The sequence below is a fragment of the Monodelphis domestica genome, chromosome 3 (genome assembly GCF_027887165.1).
Source record: "Monodelphis domestica isolate mMonDom1 chromosome 3, mMonDom1.pri, whole genome shotgun sequence".
Lineage (NCBI taxonomy): Eukaryota > Metazoa > Chordata > Mammalia > Didelphimorphia > Didelphidae > Monodelphis > Monodelphis domestica.
Window position 1 is genome coordinate 85927630 of NC_077229.1, and position 18662 is coordinate 85946291.

The window sequence follows — 18662 nt, forward strand, 5'->3', positions numbered from 1 at the left end:
CCCCAGCACTATGAACAAAGCACTATGCCTGGTGTATAAGAGGTTCTTAGTAAGTGCTTGTCAATGGACTATGACCTTGGGTAAATCACAACCTCTTGGAGGTTCAGTTTCCTATTATGCAAAAATAAAGGTATAAGAGTATGATCTCTAAACTTCTACCTTTCTTTCTCTAAATATTGTAATCCCCATTTAACTAATGAGGAAACTGAGACCAGTGTGACAAGATGAGCCCCAATTTCTCTAACTGGTATGCCAAAATAGGCCCTATGCCCAAAAAGGCCCAAGTCATTCAGCCTAGCATGTGTGACAATAAAAAGACAACTACATTAACCCTCTGAAGGCAAGAAAACGTATTAAGGGAAAAAAATGTTTAAACCTTTAACTGCCAAATTGGAGAAAATATGACAGAACTATGAACTATCGGTTTAATTTTCTCTCAACATGATCTCTCCTGAAAGGTTATATACTTTAAAAAGGAAAAAAAATACCATTCTGCAAGTGCCAGTAAGAATGCAATATTCAAATAGGTTTCTTTGCAGTGACGACTTTGCTTGTAATTACTGGAATCTAGTTATATTAGTCTAAAAGTAACAGAATACTGTCATTCCTGGCTAATATTTTCAGCACCCAAACTCACCACATATTTATTTTTGCATTTGGTTTTTGTTTTGTTTCCTAAAAAGAAATTTGGAAAACACAAAGCATATTCAGGGACTAAGAACTGAATCTTTCCAAAGAGGTTATCTGGGAAATTTTAGAATGTCACATTCTAATCCTCTTCTAATCCTTAATATTAAAATTTAATATTATAGTTGTATATCCTGGGAAGCTCTAAAAATACATCTAAATATATGCACTACAGTCTTCCCATTTAAAGGTAATTTTCCTTTTCTCACCTCCAAAAAGATGTCCTATTGCCACAGAAAAGAAGATAATTTTATCAAAAAAAAAAAAAACAAAAACTGGCTTAACTTTTTTTTCCTCAGTAAAAGTGAAATGGAAGAATGGCTAATAGACATTGAGCTGCTTCAGTAAAATGTGTTAACTAGTATACTGACAATCTGTTGTCCAGGTATGAACATTCCTCTTCTAAGCTGTTTTTAAAAAAGTAAAGTGGTATATAAAGGGTTAAGGGCTGCCATTTTGATGCCATTCAATGATATGTCCATTAAAGGTATTGAGTAACAAAATGGCAGCCTTTAACACTTCCTGTTCTGTATTTCCTTGGTCAGAAATGGATTTGCCAAAATGCTGGGGAATCAATATTTATTTGTTTGATCAGTTTACAAAGAAGAAATCACATTCTTGATTAGACTCCTTAATACTTATATACTTCTGAACACTAATACAAGTGCTTAAAAGGGGATTATGTACTTTAATTAGTTCACCTACAATTTCTACATTAAATTTCAATGGAAACAAATTACCTTTCATTCTCCCTAAGTAGGGCTTCCTTGATAGCAAGTAAGATGTTGAAGAATATAATCTGGTCATTTTATATTAAAGACACCAGACTTTTCAGTAACCCTTGACAGGCAGAGTGATACAGTGAAAACAGCAAAGGATTTGGTATCAAACAACTACTTTTGAATTTAAATTCTCCTATTTTCTAGCTGAGTAATCTTGGGCAATTCACTTTATCACAGGAATTGTAACTGGAAAGAAATTAGTTATCATCTTTAAAGGATAGCTAAGGCTAAACCAACCTTAACCCCAACCCCTGGAAAACAGATGATAAGCCATATTTCCCTTCACTGGATAGGGGCACCTATCCACTGTTGCATACACTCACAAATGGGTCTCTTTGCCAGTTGTTCTCATCTATTTTGCTGTTAACAAGGGAGCAGTAAGGTATGTATATTGGGGAAACACTCTGCAGGACAGGGAATGTTTTGCTTTTTATGCCCAGGCCCTGTACACAATAATAATTAACAATAACAGGAAGCATTTATATGCTTTAAGTTTTGGAGAGTGCTTTACAAGTATCTCATTTTATCCTCACAACAGTCCAGAGAGCTAGGTACCATTATTACCCCCATTTTACAAATGAGGAAACTTAGGTCTTCTTGACTCCCACTATAGCACTCTATCCACTGTGCCACCTAGCTAGCAACCACAGTAGATAACTAATGAATTGTTGATGTTAATGTTAACAAAGAAACATCAATGAAACTTTACAAAAGAAAACTGGGGACAAGAGTTTGAAATAATTCACAACAGTTCACATACAGAGTCAATATCAGGGTTGAGAAGGAGACCAAGGTCTTCTAATATGGTGCTCCTCGTATTAAAATATACATTTAAATTTTGGTCTTAGTTTCCTCCTCCATAAAATGAAGGGATTAGACCAAATGACCCCTAAGCTCTCTTCTAGTTTAACCAATTCATTAACAAGTAGTTAATGAGTATCTAAAATATGTTTGCCATATAGTACAAATACCTCCAAGTTAGTTGAATATAGTCAAGGAGGGAGGGAACTTGTGTACCTAGTGGGATTAGAAAATGCTTCCTACAGGTTATGCTTGAGTTGTGTCTGGAAGGAAGAAAGGGATTCTAAGGAAGAGGGGGAGTTTTGAAAAGAGAAAGATTATTCTAAGCATGGGGGATTAGCCATCAAAAACAATGGAAAAGATCAAATTGATTGCCAGCACTTGGGAAGGGGGAAGGGAATGGAGCTGAAGGGAGGTAAGTTTGAGCACATATATAACATGAAAACTTGTGTGAAAATTATTACATGTAATTGGTAAAAAAAAAAATTTAAAACTTAAAAATAAATAAATAAATGAATGAATGCATAAAGAAAGGAAGGAAGGAAGGAAGGAAGGAAGGAAGGAAGGAAGGAAGGAAGGAAGGAAGGAAGGAAGGAAGGAAGGAAGGAAGGAAGGAAGGAAGGAAGGAAGGAAGGAAGGAAGGAAGGAAGGAAGGAAGGAAGGAAGGAAGGAAGAAAGGAAGGAAGGAAGAAAGGAAGAAAGAAAGGGAGGCCAGTCTGGCTGTGCAGCAGTGGAGTGGGAGAGAAGGAATGAGGCAGGAGGAAATGGTTGGTGGTAGGACAACGCTACAAAGATATGTTGATTAGGCTGTAAAAGTTAAGCAGAATTGTTTGAATTTGATACTAGAGGCGTAAGAAAGCCAATGGAATTTGTTAAGTTAGGCTTTTGCAGCCTGTTCAAATCACACCTGTCATCCTCGTCCCCTTACCCCCTGTGTCTCACACACACACACACACACACACACACACACACACACACACACACACACACACACACACACACATTTTTATTCCCTGTTACTTCCTCAGATGCTATGGCCATATGTGTTGAGATGGCTATCTACAACTAGTGCCTCCGCTTCCTTTCCTCTTACTATTCTTAAATCCCTGCATCTAGCTTCCAGTCTCAATCACTCAATCAAAACTGCTTGCTCCACAGTTATTAATGATCTATTATTTGTCATTGCTATTGGCTTTTTCTCCATCCTCATCCTTTTTGACCTCTCTGTAGCCTCTGACACTGTCAAACATCTTTTTCTCCTTCAGACTTTTTTCTCCAGGTTTTCTAGGCACTGTTCGGTGATTCTCCTACTCCTGTCTAACCATTCCTTTTGTCTCCTTTACTACGTGTATCCAGGCTCATGTATGCCAACTATAAATGGTCCCCAAAATGAGGCCTCCTCTTCTTCCTCTACACTACTTGACTTGGACTTCTCATTAATTCCCAGGTATTCAAATGTTATTTATCTCCAGGCTTCAATCTTAAATCTCCAACTGTTTGTTGCTGAACATCTCAAACTAAACATCTTTTCAATATCTTAAACTCAATGTGCAAAACTAAATCTTTCCTACTAAAACGTCCCTTTTTTTCTAACTTCCCCCAAAACAAATAAATAACCCTTATCTTTTATCTTAGCATCAATTATGTGGGAGAAGAGTGGCAAGAACTAAGCAACCGAGGTTAAGTGATTTGCCCAAGGTCACAGAACAAGTATCTGAAGCCACATTTGAACCCAGGTCCTCCCACCTTCAGGACTGGCACTCTTTACACTGCGCTACCTAGCTGCTCATGCTTCTCCTTCCTCCCTATTACTATTAAGAACACCATCATCCTCCCAGTTACCCAGGCTTTCAACTAAGGTATCCTGCTCAATTCTTTAAAAAAAAAAAAAGTTTTATTCTTTTTATTTACACATTTTTTTACACATTTTATTTACACATCTTTTCCCAATTATATATAATAATAATTTTCAACAAACATTTTCCAAAATGATGAGCCAAAATGTATCCTTCCCTCCTGTCCCTCTCCCCACTTGGGAAATGGTAAACAATTTGATCTGGACCATACATGTATTATCATGCAAAAAACACTTCCTTATTGGTTATTTTCTAAGAGCCTACTCATACAAAACTAAAGCACCCAAATAAAACTAATGTGAAAGTCTCTGTACAAATAATACAAAAGCAAGCAATCTGTCAACACATAATGAACAAGTGAATGTGTCAAGATCTCATTCTTAATGATAGTATAGATGTAAAGCTTTAAGAAGAGGAGGACTGCACTTCAGATTAAAATGATTTACTTTGTCTCAATCATTTTAAATAACTGAACTAATCACTAATCTTCAAATATCCTTGCTTCTTTCCGATGTAGGATGGTCCCTCGGCAAAAAAAAAAAATTTCTGCCACTTGAAATTACCCAACTACTCTTCATTACAGTTCATGCCTTCTGAACATTTTCCCTTCTCACAATCTTTGTCCCATCATCCACTAATGTTCTGGCCACTCTCTGAAACATTCTTCTCCTCTCCCTGTCTAACACATACTCTTATTTGCTTATCTTGGAATGTGACTAACTTCACCATCACCATTTCTTTCTCTGCTATCACCTTTAAATGCTTCAATATTAAAACTGATGGCTGTTTCACAGTTTCTTGAATTCTTTCCCTACAATGAGTTTGAGAGAAGTCAATGAAGGCCTGCCTAAAAGTGCCTACCATATATCAGGCACTGGATATATGGTGGTTGACTGACGAGAATTGATACAGGAAACCTAAATAAAACTAAGGAAAAGATTTACATAATCAACTCAGCAATGTAAAGGAAAACAACATTAAAAGATCTCATAATTCTGATCAGGGAACCAAGCCATTCCTAAGAAAGATGAAGGTCAAATATATTCCTCACCCCAATAGAGGAGTGGTGCATACAAATGTAAAGAGACATATGGTCAAACCTGATCCAAGGGAACATCTGGATAGCTCCGTGGATTGAGAGCCAGACCTAGAGATGGGAGGTCCTGGGTTCAAATCTGGCCTCAGCCACTTCCCAGCTGTGTGACCCTGGGCAAGTCACTTGACCCCCATTGCCTAGTCCTTACCACTCTTCTGCCTTGGAGCCAATACACAGTGTTGTCTATTGTATATGGAAGTAATGTGGATATATGTATATGTATATGTAAGTATATGGAAGGTAAGGGTTTAAAAAAACAAAAAACATGATCCAAGTGTTGATTTATTTAACCATTGTTGTTTGTTATAAGGTAGGACTATATGGAGTCTATAAGGAAGACTATATGGAGGGAGAAGTAATTTTCTTCTGAAATATTTTTTTATTTTTTTAAACATCACTTAATAAATATTAACTGATTTTTTTAAAAAGAGGAAAAACAGCAAAATTTATCAATATTTCATATAAATCTGGCAATATATAATATTATACATCTAGGCTTTCTGGGCCAAATTTGTTCATTACAAATACAAACAATTTAGTTTAATTTTTAATTTCTATTATAGTTACAGTATATAGTTTCCTTCAATGTTTACTATAAAATGTGCATCAATTCAATAGATATGCTTCCCATGTTTTTGTGAAATCATTATATTTGCCTTCAGCACAGTACTGTATTTCATTTCTGTATCACTATAGTTTAAGTCATTACTTCCAAATAATGATGGGCATATATACTTCCTTTGCAGTTTTCTGTTATTATAAAACAAAATATACACAGCTAGAATTGTAAAGTAAGAAATAAGTGTGTGTTGGGGAATCTTTGTAGCAAGTTTTTCTGATGAAAGTCTCATTTCTAATATATATTGGGAACTGATTCAAATTCATAAGATTAAGAGTCATTCTTCAACTGATAAATGTGTTAAAGGATATGAAAAGATCATTTTCATATCAGATCATAAGAAAAATATTCTAAATCACTATTGCAGAAATTAAAATTAAAGCCAACTCCAAGATACTATCTCACACCTATAAGATAGGTTAAATTGACCACCACACAAAAAAGAGGAAGAAAAATGACAAATGTTGAAGGAATTAAGGGAAAACAAATACATTAATACATTATTGGTGGAACTTTGACCTGGCCCAGACATTCTGGAAAGCAATTTGGAACTATGCCCCCAAAGCTACTAAACTATGCATATTCTTTGATCCTGGGATACCCCTAGTAGGTCTATAAACCAAAGAGATTAGAGGAGGGAAAGGACCCATAAATACAAAAATATGGTGCTAAAGAATTATAAATTGAAGGGCTGCTCATTAATTGGAGAATGACTAAAGTTGTGTTAAATATGTGAAAGAATACATGATAAACGGGACAGTTTCAGAGAAACCTGCGATGAGAACAAATATCTAAACAATAAAAAAAACAATAATAAAAGAAGTATCAGAGTTGGTAGATACTAAGTGGGAAACAAGTGAGATATCTATATATCTATATATCTATATCTATATCTATATATCTATATCTATATATCTATATATATATATATAATATGCTCAATGAGGTCAGCTACGGGAAAAAAACTCATCTGGGCTAAGAATACTTAGGTGAGGCTTCATTGAGAAAATGAGATCCCCCTGGGCCTTGGACTATGGTTTTATTTAGATATATAGGGGGAAGGAGGGGGAAAAGAGGAAGGGAGAGGGGGAAGAAGGGTGGGGGGAAAGGAGGTGGGAAGATACAGAGGCAGAGAGAAACTACTGAAAGTTAAGAGCATTCCAGATGTGAGACATAGTATATGCAAAGATGCAGAAGTGAGAAACTTCATGATGCAGCAGAAAGAACAAGATAAATCTTGCTAGAGAAAATGTGTATAGGGAATGAATCTCAAGATAACTTGAATATTAGGCCAAATAGCTTTTACTTTATTCCAAAGGTAAGGCATGAAGATTCTTGAACAGGAGACTGACTTTTTTTTTTCCTTAATGGCATTAAAGGAAAATTATCTGGCAGCAGAGTATAGAATGAATTGGAGCAGGGAGATACCAGTGGCAGATAGACCAACTAATCTTTTAATATCTGTGCAAAAAAGAAATTTCCTTTTATATCTTAATCTTCTAATACCCACTTTTAAAAATTTCTAGATCTACATGAAGTCTTTCCTGATCTACCCAACTACTAGTGCCCAGCCCCCAAATTCTCATGTATTTATTTTGTATGTATTATATATATATATTTATACATGTAACCCATTGTCCCCCAGTAGAAAGAATTAAGGCTCCATGGGGAAAGAAATGGCTTTATTTCTGTCTCTGTAGAGGACAAGTGTATATTGCACATTGCCTAGCTAACATCCAACAGTTGTTTAATAATTGTTAGTTGATTGATTTAAGCAAAGAGAGAATTCATGCTCCAAAGCCCACTATAATTTCATTTAAAATAGCTATTCTTTCCACAAAAATCTGAATTCCTTAACACTTAGTAGAATTTTTATTGCCAAAAAATTCATCATTCCCTTCCCCCTCCAACTCAGCTAGTCTCCTCCTTGGAGGACAGGCTCACAAGCTGATCATCAAGCCTGTTTCTGAAGTCTTTCTAATGTAATAAGGTATGTATATTGATCCTTATTATTTACTGGTATTTGTATTTACCAATAGTTGTTAATAATATGGACAGGCTCTTAAATTGATATGATCCTGGGTTGACAGCTGAGAAAAAAAATGGTTCTTCTAAGCAGGTGAAGAAAAATCCTGCTCAAATTATTTATATAAAACTCTATTTATTATAACTTTTAAAATGGTAAGAAAGGGAAAGGAAAAGGAAGCAAAAAGATCATTATGGTAAAAATATTCTCTAATAAAATCTAATCTATATTCCCCAAAAATCTGCCTCACAAAAGGCTGCTTCCTCCTCCTTATTCTACACTGTCTAATTCCACAATTATCTATCTTTCTATCCTAACACTAAAATAGAATTTTATAAACAGTAATAGATAAAACGATTTCTTCTTTCTGCTCAGATGTAACTCAGTCTCAGAATTTTCAGACACCAACACTCAGCTGCTGCTCTCTCCTGCCACCTACTGGTGAAACAGAGGAACTACAGCCACTCTTGTCTGCAAAAAATAATTTCACCAGATTTTCTCCAACTCACAGAGCAAGCTCCTCGAATAAACTTCCTTATTCAGGACAGTCCAAAGTGTGATCATTGGTTTAACTGTCTTTCCCAAGACTTCTTGGGACAGTTCTCTTCCCATCATCTTTTTAAGATTCCACTCTGACTGAAATATAGCTCTCCATCCACCTATACCTAACCTATCAATAATCTTTTATTGCTTACTTAATTAACAAATACTCATTACACTAGATTTGTAGAACCTGCCAAAGCAGTGATGGCAAACCTTTTAGAGACCTCATGCCATGCCATGCCCCCCACCATGCTCTCTCTGGTATGTGTAACAAGTTCACCACCACAGTGCTTGAGTATATATTCTAACAATCAGCAAAGACAAAGAATCAGAATAAGGCTATAGTGGAACTAGAGATAGACTTATCAAAACTAAAAATTTAAGTAAATTATTCTTGAAACATCTAAATAAATAAAAAATAAAGCAGTCTGCAAAAAAACATCATAAAGTGAACAGTTAGAATCTAGCATAAATTGTTATTATTTTTTTAAAACCCTTACCTTCCATCTTGGAGTCAATACTGTGTATTGGCTCCAAGACAGAAGAGTGGTATGGGCTAGGCAATGGGGGTCAAGTGACTTGTCCAGGGTCACACAGCTGGGAAGTGTCTGAGGCCAGATTTGAACCTAGGACCTCCTGTCTCTAGGCCTGGCTCTCAATCCACTGAGCTACCCAGCTGCCCCTAGCATAAATTGCTATTGTTCGATCATGTCCAACTTTATCTGATCTCATGGACTTTTTCCATGGGGTTTTCTTGGCAAAAATACTAGACAGGTTTGCCATTTCATTCTCCAGTGTGTACCCATTCTACAGATGAAGAACTGTGGCAAATAGGGGTTAAGTGTCTTGAACAGATCACAGAGCTATTAAGTGTCAGAAGCTGGATTTGAACTCAGATCTTCCTGACTCCAGGCCAGGTGATCTATCCACTATGAAGCTGCCCATAAGGTATTGGTTAAAAAATAAAATATATATATATATATAAATAATATTAACAAGAGATATCAATAAAATTAGTTTTTTAAAAACCCAACAGCATTATATATGGGACACTATGACCTCTTTGGGGGACATAGCCCTGATAGTATTGAGACTTCTGGTTCAAAAGGTATGGCTATTTTGGGACCAATTCAGTTTGTAATTAGAGTGCCTACATTTTAAAATCCCTTAAACATCAACTATTTACTGGATATTAATTAAAACCTCAGAATGGTTTTGATTTACATCTTTTTTACTACTGATTTGGAATAGTCTTCTTAAGGTTTTTACAGTTTGCCAATACTTTTGATGGCTCTTTGTTTATATTCTTTGACTACTTATTCACTGGAGAATGGCTCTTCATCTTTTATATTTGTATTAATTTTCTGTATTTCTTGAATATCGTACATACCCTTAGAGGTATTTAATGTCAATTATTTTCCACCAATTGGTACACTCATTTTATCCAAACTATTGGCACAATATTTTGTTTTGTGCAAAAAAATTTGTTTCATGCAATCAAAATTACTTTATCTTTATGATCACCACTACCTTCTCTTTAAAAATCTTCTCTCAGGACACAAGTATGAAAGGTCATATAATATATCATATGCCCTTTTAATACAAGTCAACAAATTCATTTTAGGTTTACTTTGATTTTGGTATAAGATGTGATCTAAATACTTTCCAAGTTTTTCCTTTTATCCTCTTATCAAATAATTTCTTCCATGAAAAACTGTAATAACCCATGTTAATCCACCAAAAGAGATATGAGGTGTCTCTATCTTCCTTATATATTATAGGTATAGAAATTATAGGTATGAAATGTGGATATCATTTCATGGTATTTTAATTCTGCTAACTTGTTTTCCTTCCTTTAATTTTTTGTTGTTGAGATGGCTCTCAGAGAGGGGAGAGGGAAAGATATAATAGGAAATATAAGTGATATAAAAAATAATACATCAATAATTTTTTTAAAAATAAGACTTGGAACTCTCACTTTGGAAAATAACCTCTTAAAAGTTTGAATGACAGAATTCAATCTGTAAAGATAGCAAGAATTTTTTTTAATGCAACATCTTAAGAAATGACCAAATGGCCCTTGAAATCTAATTCAATAGAACTAAAAATTTAACACAGATGCAACCAAGGCTAATAAGCCCACATTTGACAGGCCTTCAGAATTACCAGGTAGTTTACTCACACTGTATCATTTAAACTAAAAATAGTTCTTGAAATATTAAGTTTATCAATTTATGAACAAGTTAATTTGCAAGGATTAGTTCAAAGTCACAGTTAATAATCAATCCTAAAGTTTATATACCTTATTCTAAATCCAGTGCTTTTTGGAAAATGCAAAATTACATAATCTCAGAGATGCAATGGATTTAAGAGGCCATGTAGTACAAACCTGACATGAATAAGATGTCAATATATGGAACTGTGAACTTTCCTTATGTATGTGTAGTCTTTAAAATGTATATTAAAGTTACCATAATAAAATTGCCCCTTCTGAATTTCCTTCTATATCTTTATTTTCAAATATTTTTGATGGGTTTTTTTTGCATCTTTATAACTCTCCCACACAACTCCCAAAAAAGAATTCCTCTTTTGAACCAATATAAAAACCAAGCATAGTAAAGCAAAGAAAAAACACTACATTGACAATGTTGGAAAATACAGGTTCCTTTTTGCACTAGAGATCTGGAGTGAGAAAATACCATTTTCATTAATTAGTCTAATTTACCAACTGTCTGTCTTCTGACTCCCTTAACTCTGATAGAAGGCAATATTTGTCTTGTGACAACAATCAATTTTTTATCTAGGAAATGATATCTGTTCTTAGGTTATGACTCACTCCCTGGGCCATCAGTTAATATAAAGTATGAATACCAACAGCACAAACCTCTACCCTTCCCTGTTCCCGGATTTTTCCATAATTAAAGAAACTAGATGTTTAGACCTTATAGGAATACTATAACACCACCCTTTTAATTCACAGATGAAAGCAGTGATACCCAGAGAGGTGAAATGAATTACACAAATATTAAGTAGCAGAACTAGAACCTTAACATAAGTCTTGTGCCTACAAATAAATCCTAATAGAGATTTCCTAAGATACCCCCTTGAAAGAAATAGCATCATTTGGTCCCAGCTAAAGAAAGGTAGTTTAAGAGTTAATTACTCCTAGATGGGGCTCTAAAATTAGATGCAATGACAAAAGGACTTCTTACCACCTCAAAGAACTTTTCTTCTTAGGTCCCTAAAACAAAGTACCAGAATAGAAAATCCTACATTATTCAGGTTCAGCTTTTCATTTCGTTCATATCAAAACCCACTTAAGATTTTACAGAAGTAAGTGACTAGAACCAAGAGAACATTGTACACAGAGACTGATAGATACACTGTGGTACAATCGAATGTAATGGACTTCTCCATTAGTGGCAATGCAATGATCCTGAACAACCTGGGGGGATCTATGAGAAAGAATACTATCCAGAAGCAGAGGAAAAACTGTAGGAGTAAAAACACCGATGAAAAGCAACTGCTAAACTACAGGGGTGGAGGGGTTATGACTGAGGAGAGACACTAAATGAACATTCTAATGCAAATACTAACAAAATGGAAATGGGTTCGAATCAAGAACACATGTGATACCCAGTGGAATCACACGTCGGCTATGGGAAGGGGGGGGAGAGAGAAAAAGAAAATGATCCTTGTCTCTAATGAATAATGCTTGGAAATGATCAAATAAAATATTATTTTAAAAAATAATCTATGGGTTAATACACTGTGACAAGCTATTTTTGACTTGCTAATAAATCTGTCTTCAGTTAAAAAAAAAAGAAGTGACTACTCATGTTAGCAGAATAATACCAATTTTCCTTAAACTTTGGCCTCTAAAAATATACTAACTTTAAAAATTGTTTTCTGGGACATCAATTTGTTGCCAAATTCCAAATTAATATTTTAAGAAATGAGATAAGAAAAGGAGAATTTTCTGGAGGGGATGTGGCAAAGTAGGGACATTAATTCATTGCTGGTGGAGTTGTGAACTGATCCAGCCATTCTGGAGGGCAATTTGGAACTATGCACAAAGGGCGATAAAAGAATGTCTACCCTTTGATCCAGCCATAGCACTGCTGGGTCTGTACCCCAAAGAGATAATGGACAAAAAGACTTGTACAAAAATATTCATAGCTGCGCTCTTTGTGGTGGCCCAAAACTGGAAAACGAGGGGATGCCCATCAATTGGGGAATGGCTGAACAAATTGTGGTATATGTTGGTGATGGAATATTATTGTGCAAAAAGGAATAATAAAGTGGAGGAATTCCATGGGGACTGGAACGACCTCCAGGAAGTGATGCAGAGCGAGAGGAGCAGAACCAGGAGAACATTGTACACAGAGACAAACACACTGTGGTATAATGGAACGTAATGGACTTCTCCATTAGTGGCAGTGTAATGTCCCTGCACAATCTGCAGGGATCAAGGAGAAAAAAACACTATCCATAAGCAGAGGACAAACTGTGGGAGTAGAAACACTGAGGAAAAGCAACTGCCTGACTACAATGGCTGAGGGGACATGACAGAGGAGAGACTCTGAGCGAACACTCTGATGCAAATACTAACAACATGGCAATGGGTTCAAGTCAAGAACACATATGATACCAGTGGAATCACACGTCGGCCACGGGGGGTGGGGGGTGGGGGGGTGGGGGGGGAGGAAAAGAAAATGATCTGTGTCTTTAATGAAAAATGCATGGAAATGATCAAATAAAATACTATAAAATTAAAAAAGAAAAGAAAAGAAAAGGAGAATTTTGTGTTGTGCCATTATCATTGAAGTAGATGGTTCTAGTCAAGCCATACTCCTGTCATATATATCAATAGGACACAATACTCAATAGACTCAGTTTCCTTTTCTGTAAAACATAGGACTAGGTTCTGTTCTATCATGTCCAACTCTGACCCCACTTGGAGTTTTCTTGGTAAAGATACTAAGGTAGTTTGCCATTTTCTTTTCCAGCTCATTACAGATGAAGAACTGAGGCAAACAGGGTTAAGTGACTTGCCCCGGGTCACACAGCTAGTAAGTGGCTGAGGTAGGATTTGAATGCACAAAGATGAATCTTCCTGATTTCAAGCCCAGTGTTCTATTCACTGAGCCACTTAGCTGCCCAGGACTAAGTATATATCTGTAAAACCATAGGTTTTAAGATCCTTTTCTAGTTCTGACACTATGTCCTAAAATCCTAGCACTGGTATTCAATTTAATTCAATATTTATTAAAAGTTTACTTAAGTATAGTATAGGGCATTGAGAGTAGACAAAAACCAACAAGTCCCAACTCTCAAGGAGTTTACAACGATGACCAAAATGTCCACAAATAAGAAAACAAAAAATATTTGGAGGGAGTAATGAAACTAAAAACAAGAGGAGGTGAAGTAAAGAAGAGAGTTGCTAAGGAAACAGGAAATGGATGACTAAACAGCAAAGGAGAATAAGAAGTAACCATCACAGGCAGGTTGAGGAGTATCAACCTCCCAATCCCAGAAACTTCACAGACTAAAATTCTTTCACTCCTCATTTCCATCTTCTGATTTTTCTGGCTTTCTTCAAGTCCCAGGTAAAATTTTACCTTTGAAGAAATACCTTTCCTGATCTCCCTTAAAACTAGTCCCTTCACCTTTGTTGATTAGCTCCAATTTATCATGTCTCATTGCATTTAATTGTTTTCATAGCATTTCCCCCATCTCCCTATATGTATCTTAAATGAACATAGCCATTTGCATTTTGTGTTTTTCACCTTAGAATGTGAGTGCTTTGAGGGCAGGGATTTGTTTGATTTGTCTATTACCCTGTACATAATATGGTACCTTTCTATGTATCTCCAGCAGTTAATACAATGCCTGGCACATAGTAAAAACCTAATGAATGTTAACTGATTGGTAAACTAAAATGCTGTAGAGTTCAAGAATAAAGACAAAGAAAATGCTATCAGATTCAGTTTTTTTTAGGGTCTTTCCATCTCCAATGTCCCATAAAATTTAGAAAAGTTGGGTTTTCCTCCCTTCACCTATGGAATTTGAAGCTAAAATATCATTACCTATGTTCACAACCTATAGTATACAATATTAATGTGGCACAGAAGTTAGAACTGTATTATGAATAATGAGTTTGGAGCTGTGGAAAAGATATAAACCATGGGAGGACAAAGAGGAAAGGATACAGGGTAAGGCAAGGAAGAGTCTACTCTGTCATCTTTCCTTTCTTTTATTTAAATCCTGAAACACACACACCCCCTCCCCCTTAAACTGCCAGGAGACTAAAGTCATGTGAAAAGATTTGCCAGCATTAATTCTAGTTGCAAGGAGGATTCTATCAACTAGAGAAATGGTGAGCCCTTGCAATGTAGTATTATGGTGCTATAGGAAATGATGAATATGAAGAATTCTAAGAAGCATAGGAAGACATAAATTGATGCCATTAGTTAAGCAGACTCATGAAAACAATATCAATCATTTCTGCTATAATGTAAGTGTAAAAAGCAATAAAAACAAAAAATATTGCATAATTATAGTAATCAAATTTAGCGCTGGAGAAAAATTGGGAAAAAAGCATTTCTTTTCTTAAACAGAGAGACAAGGGATCAATGAGTTAGACTGTTGCATCCACTGATTTCTTTGATTCTCTTTTTCCACATTTTAAAAACTTTCATTAAAAGAGAAAGGTAGTGAGGAAAATATACTAAAATATTTTAAAATAAAAAACATCAACAAAGAGAAGGACATGGCAAGGTGAATATAGTTACCCAGTTAAACAAGGAAAAGCCACTTCAAAAAAGCTGGTCACTACTGATCTAAACAACCATTCCTCTAGCCTGCAATAGGAAACTGTTCTCATTAGCTTCATTTAATCAGTTAACAGCAGACAGTCCCATATTAAAGGGAAAGTAAAGGTAATGTATGTCTTTTAGAAGGAGGGAGCAAGTAGCAGAAATGAAGGTGGTAGAAGTGATGATAAAACAACAGAAGTTAAAGGAAAGAAACTTTCATTCATATGGCATGGGACATTTTTGGTGATTCCTGTTTATCATTATTAACAATAATAATTACCATACTGAGCATTTATATAGTGCTTTAATGTTTACAAAGTGCTGTACAGATGTTATCTCATTTTTTCCTCATAACTATCTTTAACTTGAAGGTGCTATTATTTTACAGAGGAAACTGAGGCAGACAGAGATTAAGTAATTTGCCAGCATCACACAGCTAATGTCTGGGGAAGGATTTGAATTCAGATCTGCCAGACTCCCAAGTCTAGCATTCTTACCCAACATTTCAACTGCTGGCACTACAGAGATTCTCTGGATCCTGTCAATAATACCGAAAAGAAATCCTAAAATTTAACTGAGAAAGCTTTTTTCTGCTGGTTTTACACAAGTTTATTATAACATCTCTCAATATTTTCTAAAAGTAAAATCCAAGCAAGCCACGTGAACTCCAAACTGCAAATATAAACACTTAACTATACAGGCATAAATAACCTACTTGACATCATTAAATAACTGGTTCCACATAAACATGATGTTTAGTCATAGTCAAGGAGATAGTATCCAGTATAGGAGAAAGAGGTCTGGCAAAGGAGGCCTGGGATCAAAATCTTCCTCTAACACTTTACTACCTGTGTGGTTTCTTAAGCAATTCACAAATTACGGGAGTCTCAGTTACCAGCTCTATAAAATGGTAAGAGCTAGATTTAGTAACCTCCAGGATTTTTTCCAGCTCTAGATGGATCTTTTCTAGCCCTATGATTCTGCTAAATTCAGTATTCCTTTCCTCTATATTCCTTGATTTGTGGTGATTTAATACAATTTATTTTATTTTATTTTATTTTTTTTTTTTTTTTAAATATATTTTATTTGGTCATTTCCAAGCATTATTCGTTAAAGACATAGATCATTTTCTTTTCCTCCCCCCCCCAACCCCCCATAGCCGACGCGTAAGTCCACTGGGCATTAGATGTTTTCTTGATTTGAACCCATTGCTTTGTTGATAGTATTTGCATTAGAGTGTTCATTTAAAGTCTATCCTCTGTCATGTCCCCTCAATCTTTGTATTCAGGCAGTTGCTTTTTCTCGGTGTTTCCACTCCCATAGTTTATCCTTTGCTTATGAATGGTGTTTTTTTTTCTCCTGGATCCCTGCAAGTTGTTCAGGGACATTACACCACCACTAATGGAGAAGTCCATTACGTTCGATGATACCACAGTGTGTTTGTCTCTGTGTACAATGTTCTCCTGGTTCTGCTCCTCTCGCTCTGCATCACTTCCTGGAGGTTGTTCCAGTCTCCATGGAACTTCTCCACTTTATTATTCCTTTTAGCACAATAGTACTCCATCACCAACATATACCACAGTTTGTTCAGCCATTCCCCAATTGATGGGCATCCCCTCATTTTCCAGTTTTGGGCCACCACAAAGAGCGCAGCTATGAATATTTTTGTACAAGTCTTTGTGTCCATTATCTCTTTGGGGTAGAGACCCAGCAGTGCTATGGCTGGGTCAAAGGGTAGATATTCTTTTGTCGCCCTTTGGGCATAGTTCCAAATTGCCCTCCAGAATGGTTGGATCAGTTCACAGCTCCACCAGCAATGAATTAATGTCCCTACTTTGCCACATCCCCTCCAGCATTCATTACTTTCCTTTGCTGTTATGTTAGCCAATCTGCTAGGTGTGAGGTGATACCTCAGAGTTGTTTTGATTTGCATCTCTCTGATTATAAGAGATGTAGAACACTTCTTCATGTGCTTGTTAATAGTTTTGATTTCTTTATCTGAGAACTGCCTATCCATTTCCCTTGCCCATTTATCAATTGGAGAATGGCTTGATTTTGTGTACAATTGATTTAGCTCTTTATAAATATGAGTAATTAAACCTTTGTCAGAGGTTTCTATGAAGATTTTTTCCCAATTTGTTGTTTCCCTTCTGATTTTAGTTATATTGGTTTTGTTTGTACAAAAGCTTTTTAGTTTGATGTAGTCAAAATTATTTATTTTACATTTTGTGATTCTTTCTATATCTTGCTTGGTTTTAAAGCCTTTCCCCTCCCAAAGGTCTGACATGTATACTATTCTGTGTTTACCCAATTTACTTATGGTTTCATTTATTTTATTTTCAAACAAACAACTATGAAGTTTTCACCAATCTTAATGTTCCTTAGAGTCAATAAACAATTAAGAATGCTGGGGATCAAGAAAGGCAAAATATGGTCCCTACTCTTGAGGAGTGACAATACATAAAAAGTAGGGAGAGACATGATGAAATCCAGAAAAGCAGCCACATGGGAAATTTTTTAAATGAAGTAGGGTTGGGGGCACACCTAAGTGGCTCAGTGGATTGAAAGCCAGGTCTCAAGACAAGAGGTCCTGGATTCAAACCTGGTCTCATACTTTCTAGCTGTGTGACCCTGGGGAAGTCACCTAATCCCCATTACCTAGCCCAGTGATGGCAAACCTTTTAGAGATGGAGTGCCATGACCACCCCACCCCCTAAAGACTGAGTGTTGTGTCCCTCCCCAGTGCCAGGCACACCCTGTCCCACCCTTTACCCCACAAAGGGGAGGGAAAAAGTGCTCCCATTGGGCTGCTAGGCAAATGATGTGTGTTATAGTTAAAATGGTTTAGGCCATAAACTGTAAGAGTTAAAATAGTTGGAGTAGTCTTAAACTATAATAATTAAAATAGTTGGTTGTCATAAACTGTAGTGATTAAAATAGTGGAAGAATTAAATTATTGTAGATAAAAGAGTGGATGAGTAAATTGTGACTGCAGAAAATATGTTTTCACTACAGTGTCTTGTCTCAAATCAAATATAAGGTGGTCGCCAGGGAAACATTTCCAATTATGAATATACCCAAGTCAACTGGGTTTTATAGAGAATTTAAATTCTCTATAATATATAATATAATAATACAATGAGGAATTAAAGAAAAAGAGAAAGAGTAAGAAAGGAATAAGTATGAAGGGCCTTAAGCCAACATGGTCTAGACCTGAGTCTTAAGAGAGAGATCAGTCAGTCCTTAATCACTCACCACAAGATCTGTCCAAGCAAGAATATAGGACAGCCAACCATCCTTCTCCAGAGAGGGATTCTTCTGACTGTCTCAAGAGACTGCCTTCTAGAGCCTGTTTCCAGAGCTCTCTCCCAATGGCGTCTTTAGAGACTGTATTCAAGAGCCTCCTTAGAGACTCTACTTAGGAGACTGTCATC

The 18662-nt window shown here is 35.9% G+C and overlaps 1 protein-coding gene across 5 annotated transcripts in view; it reads right to left on the minus strand.

Moving 5' to 3' along the window:
* GATAD2A (GATA zinc finger domain containing 2A) overlaps nt 1-18662 on the minus strand; it is a 220143-nt gene that overhangs the window by 116654 nt on the left and 84827 nt on the right. The gene's annotated exons all lie outside the window — the stretch shown is intronic.